We start from the raw sequence: 19,452 nt of genomic DNA on the forward strand, positions 1-19,452 counted from the left end.
TTTATAATATTTTATAAATATATAAAATAAACATTTGTAATGAAATCGTTCAAAAAAATGATATTAGCATTGTTTTAAACTTTGAAACAGAAGTAGCGCAATGCCTGGCCACTCCCGCGCCGCCTCCTTTTCACAATCCGAGGGAACCGTCTCCGGAATATTAACCTCACTCCTAGAAGTCCAATTCTCATTATTCATGCCTCTTACCTGGGATTGATTGCACACACACACACACACACACACACACACACACACACACACACACACGCACGCACGCACGCACTCACACGCACACACACACACACACACACACGTGTCAAGTCACTTACATTTTAGATGCAATGTTGACTGTTCTTCTGTTTCAGCAGCGAAAATAGTTAAACAAAGATCACAGCAGAACCATTGCATCTCACAGCAACGTGTTTTCTCATTACTGAATGATTCAGCATTTTGAACAAATTGGTTGACTCAAAGATTCAATGACCAATCCATAAACATCTGTCTCATTCATGAATGACTCAGTCGTTCAAACGAATCGTTTGAACGAATGAATCAATGACCCGCTCATTAAGACGGTCGCCTGGCGACACCTAGTGACGGTTTAGTGTTATTTGATTATACACTCAAAATATTCCACAACAAATCCTTTAAATTTAATGATATTCAGAACAGAACACGAATAAAAAAATAACTATAATAAAGCCAAAATGAAATAATTTAAAACAAAAGTAAAAGTAAGTGGTGTTAGGCTCACGTAAATCTCTCTTTAGAATCTAAATGTTGCAACATTTGCGATGTATTTGGATGCTAAACTATTCTTTATTACAGGCTTTGTACTTCACTCACGTTCCAATATCGACGGAAAAAATCATCCTCTTCACTTGTGCAAAAATGTGCTTGGAAAAATCACAGTGGAGCGGTGCTTACTGTGAATGATACAAATTGTACTACTGACTATTTCAACATAGCAGTGTAATTTGTATATGTTAGGTTGAATGTTTTATTATTGTGTGTGTGTGTGTGTGTGTGTTTGTGTGTGTGTGTGTGTGTGTGTGTGTGTGTGTGTGTGTGTGTGTGTGTGTGTGTGTGTGTGTGTGTGTGTGTGTGTGTGTGTGTGTGTGTGTGTGTCAGTGTGTGTGTGGGGGTCTGGGTGGCTCAGCGCGATTGAACAGTGAAACATACTCCGTCATTTTCTTCATACAGGACATCATTCAAACGTCAAAGTGTTTACTTATATTTGTGTACACTCGCAATAAAACACAACATTGTGTTTTTGTTAAATAAATTAAAGTAATACGTCCCCCGAAATGGCGCTAATTTTAAAATGAAACTAAAATGCTCACGGCTGCACGGGCATTCATAACTCTGCGCGCCCACGGTGAGGGACGAGCAGAACAGAGCGAACGTTGTTTAGTTCATTCCTACTTCCATAGGAATTAATTGAAAAAGCTCACTCTACTCTGCACCATTATTAATGAATTGTGCAGACGTCCTTATTTTACTTTCGCTTTTTACCTGATTTTGAACACAAGAGGGCAGTATAACACTATGTATGATTTGGAAAAAAAAATTTTTTGACTAAACAACCATTCTGGCTGTTTTTAAACTTAAACATTATTCTCTAATTGCTCTCACCATGCCCGTTTCTGAAACTCTGCACATGTCTACTGTCTAATAAATGTGATGTGTCTGTCGGGTTTCATGCAATTTCAAGTATGTTAAGAGTCTCAAAAGCATCAACAAAGAATAATAAAGTTTGATGCGTTGCCACGGCAACAGTATCTAAGATATCAATAATCCTTTCTCAGGTCTACATCTGCCGTGTGTCTACATTATACACATAAAGTTTGAAGCAAATTGGGTAAAAATAAGAGGGTGATTTCAAAGCCTTTAGGAAGTGACACACTTCCTGCTGCCAGTTGGTGGCGCTATAACTTTGACTCACAATAGTCACATCCATGTGATCGGACTCTTACAGCGAACACACTGCTGAAGTTTCATCAAGATCAGTTAATGTATGCAGAAGTTATAACACACTTCCTGTTTCCTTTATTCGCCATAAATTCGTTTCCTCGCCACGGCCAAACCGTTCGAGATATCAAAAATCCCCTGGCAACTTTTCATCCTCAATGTCTTGACTTCATGCTGACCGAGTTTCGTGGCGATTGGTTGAATTCTCTAGGAGGAGTATATCGAATTCCAGGGGCATACGCTTCCAAACAAACCATAATAGCCGACTTCCTGTTGGGCTGGGGTAAAAAGTAAAAGTACAAAGGATATATGAATCGATGAGATCTATATGTGTACCGAGTTTCATATTATTACATTCAAGCGTGTTTGATTTATGGACCAAGTTTTCGGACCCCGTTCCAGGGGGCACTGTCGAGCCCCCCTGCCACGCCCGGGTACCAGCTTCAGCCCGGCCCTGATGGCCACGGGTTCTGACCCGTGTGCAAAGTTTCAAGAGTTTTTGAGCACGTTAAGGGCCCCCAAAGTGCGCTGAGAGTCTCAAAAGTATCCAAAAAGAATATTAAAGTTTGATGCGTTGTCACGGCAACAGCATCTAAGATATCAACAATCCTTTCACAGGTCTACATCTGGCGTGTGTCTACATTATACACATCAAGTTTGAAGCAAATCGGGTAAAGCCTGTTTGATTTATGGACCAAGTTTTCGGACCCCATTCCAGGGGGCGCTGTCGAGCCCCCCTGCCACGCCCGGGTACCAGCTTCAGCCCGGCCCTGATGGCCGCGGTTTCTGACCCGTGTGCAAAGTTTCAAGAGTTTTTGAGCATGTTAAGGGCCCCAAAAGTGCGCTAAGAATCTCAAAAGTATCCAAAAAGAATATTAAAGTTTGATGCGTTGTCACGGCAACAGCATCTAAGATATCAACAATCCTTTCACAGGTCTACATCTGGCTTGTGTCTACATTATACACATCAAGTTTGAAGCAAATAGGGTAAAGCGTGTTGGATATATGGACCAAATTGTCTGACCCGTTCAAGGGGGCGCTGTCGAGCCCCCCTGCCACGCCCGGGTACCAGCTTCAGCCTGGCCCTGATGGCCGCGGGTTTTGTCCCGTGTGCAAAGTTTCAAGAGTTTTCGAGCACGTTAAGAACCCCAAAAGTGCCCGAAAGCATAAAAAAGCATGAAAAAGCTTAAAAAAAGGAATATTAATGTTTGATGCATTGCCATGGCAACAGTATCTAAGATATCAATAATCCTTTCACAGGTCTACATCTGGCGTGTGTCTACATTATGCACATGAAGTTTGAAGCAAATCGGGTAAAAATAAGAGGGTGATTTAAAAGCATTTTGAAAGTGACACACTTCCTGCTGCCAGTTGGTGGCGCTATAACTTTGACTCACAATAGTCACATCCATGTGATCGGGCTCTTACAACGAACACACTGCTGAAGTTTCATCAAGATTAGTTAATGTATGCAGTAGTTATAACACACTTCCTGTTTCACGTTTCTCGCCATAATTTCGTTTACTCGCCACGGCCAAACCGTTCGAGATATCAAAAATCCCCTGGCAATTTTTCATCCTCAGTGTCTTGACTTCATGCTGACCGAGTTTCGTGCCGTGTGTTTGAATTCTCTAGGAGGAGTATTTCACATTCCATTGCATGTGTTTTCCAAACAACCCTTAATAGCCGACTTCCTGTTGGGCTGGGGTAAAAAGTAAGAGCATGAAGTATATATGAACCGATGAGATCTATATGTGTACTGAGTTTCATATTATTACATGCAAGCGTGTTTGATTTATGGACCAAGTGTTCAAACCCCGTTCCAGGGGGCGCTGTCGAGCCCCCCTGCCACGCCCGGGTACCAGCTTCAGCCCAGCCCTGATGGCCGCGGGTTCTGAGATGTGTGCAAAGTTTCAAGAGTTTTCGAGCACGTTAAGGCCCCCAAAAGTGCCCAAAAGGTAGTAAAATAATAATAATAATAATAATAATAATAATAATAATAAAGAATAATCCTTAGGAAAACAATAGGGCCTTCGCCTTTTCAAGGCTTGGGCCCTAATAAATATATATATATATATATATATAAATATAGCTGCGAGCAGCGATTACGGGCCCAAGCCGGTGGCACCGCAACCCCGGTGCCTTTAGTTACCTAAAGGCACCAGGGTGGCGGTGCCGCCGGCTTGGGCCCTTCATCGCTGCTCGCAGCTATATTTATATATATATATATATATATATATATATATATATATATATATATATATATATATTAATATATATATATATATATATATATATATATATATATATATAAAGCCGGTGACACCGCCACCCTGGTGCCTTTAGGGTTATTGTGCACGACGTGACACAAAATATCTGCTTGCTATCTGCCGAACGGCTCTGGTAGTTTCGCTTCAGCACTGATGATGTTGTAGAAATAGTGCGCTCTGGTTGGTCTGGATTATTCGGGATTTTTTATTTTATACAGAAATAAATTCTTTATAATTCAGATGAGAATAAAGTTAGTGTTGATTAAAATGAAGGAAAACAAATATATTGATCTGAAATATAGCACATTAATTTAAAATTTATTTAGGTTCAATTACCAAACATACAATCTTAATTTAATTTAAAGCAAACAATACATTTAAAATATATGGGTTGTATGCACATTTTTTTTAATAAAAAAAATATATATCCAAAAAGACAAGGCCTTAAAGGGTTAAACTCTTGTCACTGTAACAGACACATCTCTCTCTCTCACACACACACACACACACACACACACACACGTCAAGTCACTTACATTTTTAGATGCAATATTGAATAAGCAGAAAAATCGGATTTTCTGCTCTGAAAATATAAATAAGCAAAAAAATTGAATAAGCACTTTGAATATTCTAAACAGAATAAGCACTAGTCGCTAATGAATAAGTACTAGTACTTAATGGAATAGATACTAGTATCTAAAAAATAAGTACTAGTAGCATGAAAATAGAGACTAGTAGGTTAAAATGATTAAATGTTAAAACGGCTTGCCATATTGGCTCAGAGAGAGAGAAAGAGAAAATGACCTTTTAGATACTAGTACCTATTAATAGATACTAGTATTTATTCAATAAATACTAGTACTAAGTCATTAGATACTAGTACCTATTAAATAGATACCAGTACTTATTCATTAGCTACTAATACGTATTCAAAAGAATATCTAAAGAATAAGCACTAGTATCTAAAGAATAGGCACTAGTACTAAAGAATAAGCACTAGTCGCTAATGAATAAGTACCAGTACTTAATGGAATAGATACTAGTATCTAAAAATAAGTACTAGTAGCATGAAAATAGAGACTAGTAGGTTAAAATGATTAAATGTTAAAGCGGCTTGCCATATTGGCTCAGAGAGAGAGAGAGAGAAAATGACCCTATTCAAACCACAATATCTGACTTTCTGAGGGTCGGAGCTAATTACTTTAAATTAGAAAGTTGTTTGGCTTGAGGAGAAGAATATACACGCTGAGTTTTGTAACTGTAGATAAAACTAACCCCCCCACTTTTGTCAAAAGCATTTAGAAAGTGACACACTTCCTGCTGCCAGTTGGTGGCGCTATAACTTTGACTCACAATAGTCACATCCATGTGATCGGCCTCTTACAGCGAACATACTGTTGAAGTTTCATCAAGATCAGTTAATGTATGCAGAAGTTATAACACACTTCCTGTTTCCATTATTCGCCATAAATTTGTTTCCTCGCCACGGCCAAACCGTTCGAGATATGAAAAATCCCCTGGCAATTTTTCATCCTCAATGTCTTGACATCATGCTGACCGAGTTTCCTTGCGATTGGTTGAATTCTCTAGGAGGAGTATATCGAATTCCAGGGGCATACGCTTCCAAACAAATAAAAAATAAGTACTAGTAGCATGAAAATAGAGACTAGTAGGTTAAAATGATTAAATGTTAAAACGGCTTGCCATATTGGCTCAGAGAAAGAGAGAGAAAATGACCTTTTAGATACTAGTATCTATTAATAGATACTAGTATTTATTCAATAAATACTAGTACTAAGTCATTAGATACTAGTACCTATTAAATAGATACCAGTACTTATTCATTAGCTACTAATACGCATTCAAAAGAATATCTAAAGAATAAGCACTAGTATCTAAAGAATAGGCACTAGTACTAAAGAATAAGCACTAGTCGCTAATGAATAAGTACTAGTACTTAATGGAATAGATACTAGTATCTAAAAAATAAGTACTAGAAGCATGAAAATAGAGACTAGAAGGTTAAAATGATTAAATGTTAAAACGGCTTGCCATATTGGCTCAGAGAGAGAGAGAGAGAAAATGACCATATTCAAACCACCATATTCAACTTCCTCTTGGTCTGAGCTAATGACAGTTAATGAGAAAGTTGTCCGGCTTGATCTGAACAATATGCGTACCGAGTTTTATGATTGTAGGTAAAACTATAAAACTAACCCCCCCACTTTTGTCAAAAGGTGGCGCTACTGAGTCCCTGCACCACGCCCGTTTCTGAAACTTTGCACATGTCTACTGGCTAATAAATGTGATCTGTCTGTCGAGTTTCATGCATTTTTAAGCAATTTCAGGCATGCTAAGAGTCTCAAAAGCATCCAAAAAGAATATTAAAGTTTGATGCGTTGCCATGGCAACAGTATCTAAGACATCAATAATCCTTTCACAGGTCTACATCTGGCGAGTGTCTACATTATACACATCAAGTTTGAAGCAAATCGGGTAAAAATAAGAGGGTGATTTAAAAGCCTTTTGAAAGTGACACACTTCCTGCTGCCAGTTGGTGGCGCTATAACTTTGACTTACAATAGTCACATCCATGTGATCGGCCTCTTACAGCGATCACACTGTTGAAGTTTCATCAAGATCAGTTAATGTATGCAGAAGTTATAACACACTTCCTGTTTCCATTATTCGCCATAAATTCGTTTCCTCGCCACGGCCAAACCGTTCGAGATATCAAAAATCCCCTGGCAATTTTTCATCCTCAATGTCTTGACATCATGCTGACCGAGTTTCGTTGTGATTGGTTGAATTCTCTAGGAGGAGTATATCGAATTCCAGGGGCATACGCTTCCAAACAAACCATAATAGCCGACTTCCTGTTGGGCTGGGGTAAAAAGTAAAAGTACAAAGGATATATGAACCGATGAGATCTATATGTCTACCGAGTTTCATATTATTACATGCAAGCGTGTTTGATTTATGGACCAAGTTTTCGCACCCCGTTCCAGGGGGCGCTGTCGAGCCCCCCTGCCACGCCCGGGTACCATCTCCAGCCCGGCCCTGATGGCCGCGGGTTCTGACCTGTGTGCAAAGTTTCAAGAGTTTTCGTGCACGTTAAGAGCCCCAAAAGTGCCCGAATAGTCGTTAGAATAATAATAATAATAATAATAATAATAATAAATATAGCTGCGAGCAGCGATTACGGGCCCAAGCCGGTGGCACCGCAACCCCGGTGCCTTTAGTTACCTAAAGGCACCGGGGTGGCGGTACCACCGGCTTTGGCCCTTCATCGCTGCTCGCAGCTATATTTATATATATATATATATATTTATAAAGCCGGTGGCACCGCCACCCTGGTGCCTTTAGGGTTATTGTGCACGACGTGCAAAAACGTAACCCTGCTTTGACTGTCGAAAAGAAGTGTGCTGTAGAGCTTGTATCAGTGTGGGCTCTGCAAAAGTGTGCATTGAGGGCACATATCAACCACAAAGTATGCGAGAGCAACCTTCTGAAAGGTCAGGTCTACATCCAGGTCTACATCTGCCGTGTGTTTACATCATAGTAGTGAAGTTTGAAGCAATCAGGTGATTTCAAAGCTTTTTGAAAGTGACAGACTTCCTGCTGCCAGTTGGTGGCGCTATAACCGGGGTGGCGGTGCCGCCGGCTTTGGCCCTTTCATCGCTGCTCGCAGCTATATTTATATATATACACACACAAACACACACACACACACACACACACACACATATATATATATATATATATATATATATATATACATAAATATATATATATTGTTTTTTTAAGAGACAAGACAGAATATTACTTGCCTGATCTGATTAGAAAAATAGTGTTTGTGTGTGTGTGTGTGTGTGTGTGTGTGTGTGTGTGTGTGTGTGTGTGTGTGTGTGTGTGTGTGTGTGTGTGTGTGTGTGTGTTTGTGTGTGTGTGTGTGTGTGTGTGGCGTAATTGAACAATGTAGACATAAAAACATACTCCGTCCTTTTGTTCATACAGGACATTATTCAAACTGCAAAGTGTTTACTTATATTTGTGTACACTTGCAATAAAACACAACATTGTGCTTTTGTCAAGCTATAAACTCTTGTCAAACTGTAAACTACAACTGTCACCCAACCAAAATCTCTTACACACACACACACACACACAGTTTAAAAGCAAAAAATATCAAACAATCCTATTTAAAAACAGTCTGTGGGAGCCATCTTTTGGACATTCATCATATCGCATTGGTTTTCATTTCTTGTCATCAAACAGAGCCCTAATCTGTTTATTTTTTCAGTTACACATTCTACATTGATTAAAAAAGAAAAATCAAATGTGTTTTTATTTTATACAGAAATAAATAATCTATCATTCAGATGAGAATAAAGTTAGTGTTAGTTCAAATTTTAAGGAAAACAAATATATGATCTGAAATATAGCACATTCATTTAAAATTCATTCAGGTTCAATTACCAAACATACAATCTTAATGTAATTTAAAGCAAACAATACATTTAAAATATATGGGTTGTATGACTATTTTTTAATATAAAAAGATATATATCCAAAAAGACAAGCCCTAAAGTTTAACAAGGGTTAAACTCTTATCACTGTAACAGACACAATCACACACACAATCACACACACACACACACAAGTCAAATCACTTACATTTTACATGCAATATTGACTTTTTTTCTGTTTCAGCAGCGAAAATAGTTAAACAAAGATCACAGCAGAACCATCGCGCATCTCACAGCAACGCGTTCTCATTACTGAATGATTCAGCATTTTGAACGAATCGGTTGACTCAAAGATTCAATGACCAATCAATCCATAAACATCTATCTCATTCATGAATGACTCAGTCGTTCAAACGAATGAATCAATGACTCGCTCATTAAGACGGTCGCCTGGCGACACCTAATGACGGTTTAGTGTTATGTTTAAAAGTATCATTCTTTCCAACGATTGTTAATTAACTCATATTTGAAACATAAGCTATATTTATATATATACATACATATACACACACATACACAAAAATAAAATAAAAACACATTTGAAACGTGTTTGCTTACTAAATTGTGAGCTGAACGAAAGTTGCAGCAAATATCAGCAACAGGAGTCAAATTTCATTAATCACGAGAGTGAAGAGCTGACTGAAAAGATGATGACGGAATAGGCTATTTTATGTAAAAACGCCTATTTAAGCGAATCTGTCATTGTACTCTTTTATTGTTGTGTTTTCCGTGAAAAATAATAGACTATTGAACTCACAATTCAAGCAATCGGCCCCCGAAATTGCACTAATTTTAGTGACACTAAAAAGTATGCGGCTGCACTGGCATTCATAATGGTGCGCGTCCATGGCGACGAGCGAGCAGAACAGAGCGAACGTTTAGTTAATTTCTACTTCCATAGGAATTCATTCGAGCGCCACCATTTCAATGTCTGTGCGGACGTCCATATTATACTTTCGCTTTCAAGTTAGTGTTTTTAAACCCCCCAGCGGGAGGTTTACACAATTGGTTTACACAATCACACGTTGATTAACCGGTGGGAAAATATTCCCATAGTAACATCCCTAATATATAAATATTTATAAATTCAATAGGCCTACCTGATTTTGAACACAAGAGGGCAGTATAGCACTATATATGATTTGGATTATTATTATTTTTGACTAAACAACCATTCTGGCTGTTTTTAAACTTAAAAATAATTCTTAAATTGAAAAAAAGGAATAAAATGGGTTTAGTTCTAATATTTGTATAATTTTATATAAAAATAAATGGTGTATAATTACATTTTAGAAAGATATGAGACATGCCCTGATTCTTTTTTTGACATTACTTGAATCCCTCAACCATAGCAAAACCGTTTGAGATATTCAATATCTGTTCACAATTTAGCATCTTCAATGTATTTTCATCATGTTGAAAAAGTTTGGCATGAATAAAATAAACTACTTAGGAGGAGTAGCTAAAAACTCAGAATCTGAAATCCACATTCAAACCAAAATATCTGACTTCCTGTTGGTCGTAGCTAATTACGGTAAATTAGAAAGTTGTCCGGCTCGAAGAGTACAATATACATATCGAGTTTTGTTACTGTAGATAAAACTAACCCCCCCACTTTTGTCAAAAGCATTTAGAAAGTGACACACTTCCTGCTGCCAGTTGGTGGCGCTATAACTTTGACTCACAATAGTCACATCCATGTGATCGGCCTCTTACAGCGATCACACTGCTGAAGTTTCATCAAGATCAGTTAATGTATGCAGAAGTTATAACGCACTTCTTGTTTGTTGTTTCTCGCCATAAATTCGTTTCCTCGCCACGGCCAAACCGTTCGAGATATCAAAAATCCCCTCGCAAACTTTCATCCTCAATGTCTTGACTTCATGCTGACCGAGTTTCGTGCCGTTTGTTTGAATTCTCTAGGAGGAGTATTTCACATTCCATTGCGTGTGTGTTACCAACAACCCTAAATAGCCGACTTCCTGTTGGGCTGGGGTAAAAAGTAAGAGTGTGAAGTATATATGAAACGAGGAGATCTACATGTGTACCGAGTTTCATATTATTACATGCAAGCGTGTTTGATTTATGGACCATGTTTTCGGACCCCGTTCCAGGGGGCGCTGTCGAGCCCCCCTGCCACGCCCGGGTACCATCTTCAGCCCGGCCCTGATGGCCCCGGGTTCTGACATGTGTGCAAAGTTTCAGGAGTTTTTGAGCATGTTAAGGCCTCCAAAAGTGTCCAAAAGGTAGTAAAAAAATAATAATAAATATAGCTGCGAGCAGCGATTACGGGCCCAAGCCGGTGGCACCGCAACCCCGGTGCCTTTAGTTACCTAAAGGCACCGGGGTGGCGGTACCACCGGCTTTGGCCCTTCATCGCTGCTCGCAGCTATATTTATTTATTTATATATATATATATATATATATATATATATAAAGCCGGTGGCACCGCCACCCTGGTGCCTTTAGGGTTATTGTGCACGACGTGCAAAAACGTAACCCTGCTTTGACTGTCGAAAAGAAGTGTGCTGTAGAGCTTGTATCAGTGTGGGCTCTGCAAAAGTGTGCATTGAGGGCACATATCAACCACAAAGTATGCGAGAGCAACCTTCTGAAAGGTCAGGTCTACATCCAGGTCTACATCTGCCGTGTGTTTACATCATAGTAGTGAAGTTTGAAGCAATCAGGTGATTTCAAAGCTTTTTGAAAGTGACAGACTTCCTGCTGCCAGTTGGTGGCGCTATAACCGGGGTGGCGGTGCCGCCGGCTTTGGCCCTTTCATCGCTGCTCGCAGCTATATTTATATATATACACACACAAACACACACACACACACACACACACATATATATATATATATATATATATATATATACACATAAATATATATATATTGTTTTTTTAAGAGACAAGACAGAATATTACTTGCCTGATCTGATTAGAAAAATAGTGTTTGTGTGTGTGTGTGTGTGTGTGTGTGTGTGTGTGTGTGTGTGTGTGTTTGTGTGTGTGTGTGTGGCGTAATTGAACAATGTAGACATAAAAACATACTCCGTCCTTTTGTTCATACAGGACATTATTCAAACTGCAAATTGTTTACTTATATTTTTGTACACTTGCAATAAAACACAACATTGTGCTTTTGTCAAGCTATAAACTCTTGTCAAACTGTAAACTACAACTGTCACCCAACCAAAATCTCTTACACACACACACACACACACAGTTTAAAAGCAAAAAATATCAAACAATCCTATTTAAAAACAGTCTGTGGGAGCCATCTTTTGGACATTCATCATATCGCATTGGTTTTCATTTCTTGTCATCAAACAGAGCCCTAATCTGTTTATTTTTTCAGTTACACATTCTACATTGATTAAAAAAGAAAAATCAAATGTGTTTTTATTTTATACAGAAATAAATAATCTATCATTCAGATGAGAATAAAGTTAGTGTTAGTTCAAATTTTAAGGAAAACAAATATATGATCTGAAATATAGCGCATTCATTTAAAATTCATTCAGGTTCAATTACCAAACATACAATCTTAATGTAATTTAAAGCAAACAATACATTTAAAATATATGGGTTGTATGACTATTTTTTAATATAAAAAGATATATATCCAAAAAGACAAGGCCTAAAGTTTAACAAGGGTTAAACTCTTATCACTGTAACAGACACAATCACACACACAATCACACACACACACACACAAGTCAAATCACTTACATTTTACATGCAATATTGACTTTTTTTCTGTTTCAGCAGCGAAAATAGTTAAACAAAGATCACAGCAGAACCATCGCGCATCTCACAGCAACGCGTTCTCATTACTGAATGATTCAGCATTTTGAACGAATCGGTTGACTCAAAGATTCAATGACCAATCAATCCATAAACATCTATCTCATTCATGAATGACTCAGTCGTTCAAACGAATGAATCAATGACTCGCTCATTAAGACGGTCGCCTGGCGACACCTAATGACGGTTTAGTGTTATGTTTAAAAGTATCATTCTTTCCAACGATTGTTAATTAACTCATATTTGAAACATAAGCTATATTTATATATATACATACATATACACAGACATACACAAAAATAAAATAAAAACACATTTGAAATGTGTTTGCTTACTAAATTGTGAGCTGAACGAAAGTTGCAGCAAATATCAGCAACAGGAGTCAAATTTCATTCATCACGAGAGTGAAGAGCTGACTGAAAAGATGATGACGGAATAGGCTATTTTATGTAAAAACGCCTATTTAAGCGAATCTGTCATTGTACTCTTTTATTGTTGTGTTTTCCGTGAAAAATAATAGACTATTGAACTCACAATTCAAGCAATCGGCCCCCGAAATTGCACTTATTTTAGTGACACTAAAAAGTATGCGGCTGCACTGGCATTCATAATGGTGCGCGTCCATGGCGACGAGCGAGCAGAACAGAGCGAACGTTTAGTTAATTTCTACTTCCATAGGAATTCATTCGAGCGCCACCATTTCAATGTCCGTGCGGACGTCCATATTATACTTTCGCTTTCAAGTTAGTGTTTTTAAACCCCCCAGCGGGAGGTTTACACAATTGGTTTACACAATCACACGTTGATTAACCGGTGGGAAAATATTCCCATAGTAACATCCCTAATATATAAATATATATAAATTCAATAGGCCTACCTGATTTTGAACACAAGAGGGCAGTATAGCACTATATATGATTTGGATTATTATTATTTTTGACTAAACAACCATTCTGGCTGTTTTTAAACTTAAAAATAATTCTTAAATTGAAAAAAAGGAATAAAATGGGTTTAGTTCTAATATTTGTATAATTTTATATAAAAATAAATGGTGTATAATTACATTTTAGAAAGATATGAGACATGCCCTGATTCTTTTTTTGACATTACTTGAATCCCTCAACCATAGCAAAACCGTTTGAGATATTCAATATCTGTTCACAATTTAGCATCTTCAATGTATTTTCATCATGTTGAAAAAGTTTGGCATGAATAAAATAAACTACTTAGGAGGAGTAGCTAAAAACTCAGAATCTGAAATCCACATTCAAACCAAAATATCTGACTTCCTGTTGGTCGTAGCTAATTACGGTAAATTAGAAAGTTGTCCGGCTCGAAGAGTACAATATACATATCGAGTTTTGTTACTGTAGATAAAACTAACCCCCCCACTTTTGTCAAAAGCATTTAGAAAGTGACACACTTCCTGCTGCCAGTTGGTGGCGCTATAACTTTGACTCACAATAGTCACATCCATGTGATCGGCCTCTTACAGCGATCACACTGCTGAAGTTTCATCAAGATCAGTTAATGTATGCAGAAGTTATAACGCACTTCCTGTTTCACGTTTCTCGCCATAATTTTGTTTCCTCGCCACGGCCAAACCGTTCGAGATATCAAAAATCCCCTCGCAAACTTTCATCCTCAATGTCTTGACTTCATGCTGACCGAGTTTCGTGCCGTTTGTTTGAATTCTCTAGGAGGAGTATTTCACATTCCATTGCGTGTGTTTTACCAACAACCCTAAATAGCCGACTTCCTGTTGGGCTGGGGTAAAAAGTAAGAGTGTGAAGTATATATGAAACGAGGAGATCTACATGTGTACCGAGTTTCATATTATTACATGCAAGCGTGTTTGATTTATGGACCATGTTTTCGGACCCCGTTCCAGGGGGCGCTGTCGAGCCCCCCTGCCACGCCCGGGTACCATCTTCAGCCCGGCCCTGATGGCCGCGGGTTCTGACATGTGTGCAAAGTTTCAGGAGTTTTTGAGCATGTTAAGGCCTCCAAAAGTGTCCAAAAGGTAGTAAAAAAATAATAATAAATATAGCTGCGAGCAGCGATTACGGGCCCAAGCCGGTGGCACCGCCACCCCGGTGCCTTTAGTTACCTAAAGGCACCGGAGTGGCGGTGCCGCCGGCTTTGGCCCTTCATCGCTGCTCGCAGCTATATTTATATATATATATATATATATATATATATATAAACAAGCCGGTGGCACCGCCACCCCGGTGCCTTTCTATATATATATATATATAAACAAGCCGGTGGCACCGCCACCCCGGTGCCTTTAGGGTTACTGTGCATGACGGGCAATATCGTAACTCCGCTTTGACCTTTGAGAAGATGTGTACTGTAGAGCTTGCATTGGTGTGGGCTCTGCAAAAGTGTGCATTGAGGGCACATATCAACCACAAAGTATGCGTGAGCAACCTTCTGAAACCTAAAATGAAAAATGAGACACCCTATGGTCTCATGGACTTAATGGACACATGAAATAAGTACACAAGTTTGAAAGTTATATGAAGTGTGCCAAGACAGAATATTTGCCTGATCTGATTAGAAAAATAGTTGGTGTGTGTGTGTGTCTGTGTGTGAGGCGTGATTGAACAATGTAGACATAAAAACATACTCCGTCCTTTTGTTCATACAGGACATTATTCAAACTGCAAAGTGTTTACTTATATTTGTGTACAATCGCAATAAAACACAACATTGTGCTTTTGTCAAACTGTAAACTACAACTGTCACCCAACCAAAATATCTTACACACACACACACACACACACACACACACACACACACACACACACACACACACACACACACACACACACACACACCCATAGTTTAAAAGCAAAACAAATCTTTTGGACATTCATCATATTGCATTGGTTTTCATTTATTGTCCTCAGAGCCCTAATCTGTTTATTTTTTTCAGTTACACATTCTACATTGATTAAAAAAGAAAAATCAAATGTGTTTTTATTTTATACATAAATAAATAATCTATCATTCAGATGAGAATAAAGTTAGTGTTAGTTCAAATTTTAAGGAAAACAAATATATGATCTGAAATATAGCACATTCATTTATAATTCATTCAGGTTCAATTACCAAACATACAAATCTCAATGTAATTTAAAGCAAACAATACATTTAAAATATATGGGTTGTATGCTATGTTTTTAATATAAAAAGATATATATCCAAAAAGACAAGGCCTAAACTTTAACAAGGGTTAAACAATCACTGTAACAGACACAATCACACACACACACACACACACACGTCAAATCACTTACATTTTAGATGCAATATTGACTTTTTTTCTGTTTCAGCAGCGAAAATAGTTAAACAAAGATCACAGCAGAACCATCGAGCATCTCACAGCAACGCGTTCTCATTACTGAATGATTCAGCATTTTGAACGAATCGGTTGACTCAAAGATTCAACGACCAATCCATAATCTGTCTCATTCATGAATGACTCAGCCGTTCGAACGAATCGTTTGAACGAATGAATCAATGACTCGCTCATTAAGACGGTCGGCTGGCGGCACCTAATGACGGTTTAGTGATATTAAAAGTATCATTCTTTCCAACGATTGTTAATTAACTCATATTTGAAACATAAGCTATATATATATATATATATATATGCAACATATATATACACAAAAATAAAACACATTTGAAGCATGTTTGCTTACTAAATTGTGAGCGGAACGAAAGTTGCAGCAAATATCAGCAACAGGAGTCAAATTTCATTAATCACGAGAGTGAAGAGCTGACTGAAAAGATGATGACGGAATAGGCTATTTTATGTAAAAGCCCCTATTTAAGCGAATCTATCATTTTACTCTTTTGTTGTTGTGTTTTCCGTGAAAAATAATAGACTATTGAACTCACAATTCAAGCAATCGGCCCCGTTATTGCACTAATTTTAAAGTGACACTAAAAAGTATGCGGCTGCACTGGCATTCATAACGGTGCGCGTCCATGGCGACGAGCGAGCAGAACAGAGCGAACGTCTTTTAGTTCATTCCTACTTCCATAGGAATTCCCTCGAGCGCTCTGCACGTGGCCATTATCAATGTCCCGTATTTAAAAGCTCTCGGTCGTCAGTCACATACCAAATATATGTATAATGTATATATAAATATAATTTTGGACACAAGAGGGCAGTATGGCCCTATGTATAATTTTGTGTTTAAACTAAAAGAGCCCCTCCCCCCCTCCCCACACAGACACAGACACAGACACACACGAATGGCAGGGTGCATTCTCTCTGTCAGAGGGAGAGGGAGAGAAAATTCTCAGAAACATCCACATTCAAACCAAAATATCTAACTTCCTCTTGGTCTGAGCTAATGACAGTTAATTAGAAAGTTGTCCGGCTTGATCTGAACCATATGCATACCTGTGTCTGTCGAGTTTCATGCAATTTCAAGCATGCTAAGAGTCTCAAAAGCATCAAACAAGAATATTAAATTTGATGTGTTGCCACGGCAACAGTATCTAAGATATCAATAATCCTTTCCCAGGTCTACATCTGCCGTGTGTTTACATTATACACATAAAGTTTGAAGCAAATCGGGTAAAAATAAGAGGGTGATTTCAAAGCATTTAGGAAGTGACACACTTCCTGCTGCCAGTTGGTGGCGCTATAACTTTGACTCACAATAGTCACATCCATGTGATCGGGCTCTTACAACGAACACACTGTTGAAGTTTCACCAAGATCAGTTAATGTATGCAGTAGTTATGACACACTTCCTGTTTCACGTTTCTCGCCATAATTTTGTTTCCTCGCCACGGCCAAACCGTTCGAGATATCAAAAATCCCCTCGCAAACTTTCATCCTCAATGTCTTGACTTCATGCTGACCGAGTTTCGTGCCGTTTGTTTGAATTCTCTAGGAGGAGTATTTCACATTCCATTGCGTGTGTTTTACCAACAACCCTAAATAGCCGACTTCCTGTTGGGCTGGGGTAAAAAGTAAGAGTGTGAAGTATATATGAAACGAGGAGATCTACATGTGTACCGAGTTTCATATTATTACATGCAAGCGTGTTTGATTTATGGACCATGTTTTCGGACCCCGTTCCAGGGGGCGCTGTCAAGCCCCCCTGCCACGCCCGGGTACCATCTTCAGCCCGGCCCTGATGGCCGCGGGTTCTGACATGTGTGCAAAGTTTCAGGAGTTTTTGAGCATGTTAAGGCCTCCAAAAGTGTCCAAAAGGTAGTAAAAAAATAATAATAATAATAATAAATATATATATATATATATATATATATATAAATATAGCTGCGAGCAGCGATTACGGGCCCAAGCCAGTGGCACCGCCACCCCGGTGCCTTTAGTTACCTAAAGGCACCAGGGTGGCGGTGCCGCCGGCTTTGGCCCTTCATCGCTGCTCGCAGCTATATTTATATATATATATATATAAAGCCGGTGGCACCGCCACCCTGGTGCCTTTAGGGTTATTGTGCACGACGTGACACAAAATATCTGCTCGCTATCTGCCGAACGGCTCTGGTAGTTTCGCTTCAGCACTGATGATGTTGTAGAAATAGTGCGCTCTGGTTGGTCTGGATTATTCAGGATTTTTTATTTTATACAGAAATAAATTCTTTATAATTCAGATGAGAATAAAGTTAGTGTTGATTAAAATGAAGGAAAACAAATATATTGATCTGAAATATAGCACATTAATTAATTTATTTAGGTTCAATTACCAAACATAAAATCTTAATTTAATTTAAAGCAAACAATACATTTAAAATATATGGGTTGTATGCACATTTTTTTTTATAAAAAAAGATATATATCCAAAAAGACAAGGCCTTAAAGGGTTAAACTCTTGTCACTGTAACAGACACAATCTCTCTCTCTCTCTCTCTCTCTCTCTCTCTCTCTCTCTCTCTCTCTCTCTCTCTCTCTCTCACACACACACAAACACACGTCAAGTCACTTACATTTTAGATGCAATATTGAATAAGCAGAAAAATCGGATTTTCTGCTCTGAAAATATAAATAAGCATAAAAATTGAATAAGCACTTTGAATATTCTAAACAGAATAAGCACTAGTCGCTAATGAATAAGTACTAGTACTTAATGGAATAGATACTAGTATCTAAAAAATAAGTACTAGTAGCATGAAAATAGAGACTAGTAGGTTAAAATGATTAAATGTTAAAATGGCTTGCCATATTGTCTCAGAGAGAGAGAAAGAGAAAATGACCTTTTAGATACTTACTAGATACTAGTATTTATTCAATAAATACTAGTACTAAGTCATTAGATACTAGTATCTATTAAATAGATACCAGTACTTATTCATTAGCTACTAATACGTATTCAAAAGAATATCTAAAGAATAAGCACTAGCTCTCACACACACACACACACACACACACACACACACACACACACACACACACACACACACGTCAAGTCACTTACATTTTTAGATGCAATATTGAATAAGCAGAAAAATCGGATTTTCTGCTCTGAAAATATAAATAAGCAAAAAAATTGAATAAGCACTTTGAATATTCTAAACAGAATAAGCACTAGTCGCTAATGAATAAGTACTAGTACTTAATGGAATAGATACTAGTATCTAAAAAATAAGTACTAGTAGCATGAAAATAGAGACTAGTAGGTTAAAATGATTAAATGTTAAAACGGCTTGCCATATTGGCTCAGAGAGAGAGAAAGAGAAAATGACCTTTTAGATACTAGTACCTATTAATAGATACTAGTATTTATTCAATAAATACTAGTACTAAGTCATTAGATACTAGTACCTATTAAATAGATACCAGTACTTATTCATTAGCTACTAATACGTATTCAAAAGAATAT

The 19,452-nt window shown here is 37.9% G+C and overlaps 1 protein-coding gene across 5 annotated transcripts in view; it reads right to left on the minus strand.

Annotated features, from left to right (window-relative positions):
• Positions 1-19,452, minus strand: part of svild (supervillin d) — a 290,646-nt gene that overhangs the window by 144,985 nt on the left and 126,209 nt on the right. The window lies entirely within an intron of this gene.

This window comes from Rhinichthys klamathensis, unplaced genomic scaffold (genome assembly GCF_029890125.1).
Source record: "Rhinichthys klamathensis goyatoka isolate OS25496 unplaced genomic scaffold, OSU_Roscu_1.1 h1tg000001l_1, whole genome shotgun sequence".
NCBI classification, from domain to species: domain Eukaryota; kingdom Metazoa; phylum Chordata; class Actinopteri; order Cypriniformes; family Leuciscidae; genus Rhinichthys; species Rhinichthys klamathensis.